Below are 2,446 nucleotides of genomic sequence, written 5' to 3' on the forward strand. Positions count from 1 at the left end.
AAAGAAAGAACGCAGAAGATTTTTTAGTTTTTATTTTTATTTTGAAAGCTTAAATATTTTTCGGAATTATTCTCTCTTAAATGTTCAGCCCTTTTTTCTCTCTTCTATTTTTCTTCCCAGATTCGTTTCTCTTATCTGTGTTTTTTTTCTCTCGTATCTGTCTGTATTCTCTTGTCTTGTGTTCAAGACTTCATATATATAATCTCATCCCATAAATCTTTTAATCAATTAAAATCAATACTTTTTCTCTACCCAACCCATTATCTTTCCACTCATCCCCATTACATTAAATAAACATATCACACCACCCCATTTCATTTTGTCCCCCATGCTTCACTTAAAATAATACAAGATTCCCCCACTAAATTTTGTCTTGTCCCCCCTTTATATTAAATAACCATATCACAACCCACCCCATTTCATTTTGTCCCCCATGCTTCATATAAACAATTACAAAATGTACAATACCTAAACTACCCCTCCGATCCTATTGCAAATTACTATTTTACCCCCGAAAGTACTATAAATTACCAAACTACCCATCAGCTATAACACATCAATTAATCAAACTTAACCAAAATATAGACAATATGATTAATTTCTAACAATGTTCAAACAACAAATTTCATGAACATGATTTCTTCAATATTTCAACAACAAATCACAACAATAAGAACAACAACAACGACCCAGCATAATCCCACAAGTGGGGTCTGGGGAGAGTAATATGTACGCAGACCTTACCCCTACCCCGAAGGGTAGAGAGGCTGTTTCCAGGAGACCCTCGGCTCAAAAAAGCAATAGGAGATGATATATTAGTACCATAGAAATGCGTAATAAAAATAACAACAATAACAACAACAATATATAAAAGATACGAAATATGGAATACAGTATACAAAATACGAAATACGAAATAGATGGTTGGTATAGTACAACTAGAAGGGAAAGCCCTGCATCAATAGACGACCAATGGCATTCCTAGTCTAACTCCTAACTGGATAGTCTCCCTCTATTGCGCTGTAGAAATATTCACACTCTTCCCTAACCTACAACCTTAATGCTCGACCTCCATAATTCCCTATCAAGGGCCATGTCCTCAGTAATCCTAAGTCGCTCCATGTCCTGTCTGATCACCTCTCCCCAATACTTCTTAGGTCTTCCTCTACCTCTCCGCGTGCCCACTACAGTCAGTCGCTCACACCTCCTCACCGGTGCATCAGTGCTCCTCCTCTGAATGTGCCCGAACCATCTGAGTCTTACTTCCCGCATCTTGTCCTCCATGGGGGCCACACCCACCTTCTCTCGAATATCTTCATTCTTAATCTTATCCATCCTTGTATGCCCGCACATCCACCTCAACATCCTCATCTCTGCTACTTTCATCTTCTGGATGTGTGAGTTCTTTACCGGCCAACATTCAGTTCCATACAACATGGCAGGCCTAACCACTGCTCTATAAAACTTACCTTTTAGTAACGGTGGCATTTTCTTGTCACACAAGACTCCCGACGCTAACCTCCACTTCATCCACCCCACCCCTATACGGTGTGTGACATCCTCGTCAATCTCCCCGATCCCCTGCATAACCGATCCAAGGTACTTGAAACTACCTCTCTTGGGAATGACTTGAGAGTCAAGCCTCACTTCAACTCCCGCTTCCGTCGGCTCAACTCCAAATTTGCACTCGAGGTATTCCGTCTTCGTCCTACTCAACTTGAAACCTTTCGACTCAAGAGCATGTCTCCAAATCTCTAGCCTCTCGTTGACGCCGCCTCTTGTCTCGTCAATTAGAATAATGTCATCAGCAAATAGCATGCACCATGGAACCTCCCCTTGAATATGATGAGTCAGTGCATCCATTACCAGGGCAAATAGGAATGGGCTGAGCGCAGACCCTTGGTGCAACCCCGTAATAACTGGAAACTGTTCAGAGTCGCCTCCTACTGTCCTAACCCGAGTCTTAGCTCCCTCATACATGTCTTTAATCACCGTAATATAGTTACTCGGGACCCCTTTATCCTCTAAGCAGCTCCACAAGACCTTCCTAGGCACCTTATCGTACGCTTTCTCCAGATCAATAAACACCATGTGGAGATCCTTCTTCTTATCTTTGTACTGTTCCGCCATCCTCCTAATAAGGTGGATAGCTTCTGTGGTAGATCGTCCCGGCATGAACCCGAACTGGTTGTCTGAAATAGATACCGTCCTTCGCACTCTCATTTCTACCACTCTCTCCCAAACTTTCATGGTATGACTTAATAATTTGATGCCCCTATAGTTGTTACAGCTCTGGACATCACCTTTGTTCTTATACAGCGGGACCATTGTACTCCACCTCCACTCTTCAGGCATTCTCTTAGTCTTGAATATAACACTAAACAATGCAGTAAGCCATTCCAAGCCTGCTCTACCCACACACCTCCACAGTTCAACCGGAATTTCG

The sequence above is a fragment of the Nicotiana tabacum genome, chromosome 18 (assembly GCF_000715075.1).
Source record: "Nicotiana tabacum cultivar K326 chromosome 18, ASM71507v2, whole genome shotgun sequence".
In the NCBI taxonomy this organism is placed as follows: domain Eukaryota; kingdom Viridiplantae; phylum Streptophyta; class Magnoliopsida; order Solanales; family Solanaceae; genus Nicotiana; species Nicotiana tabacum.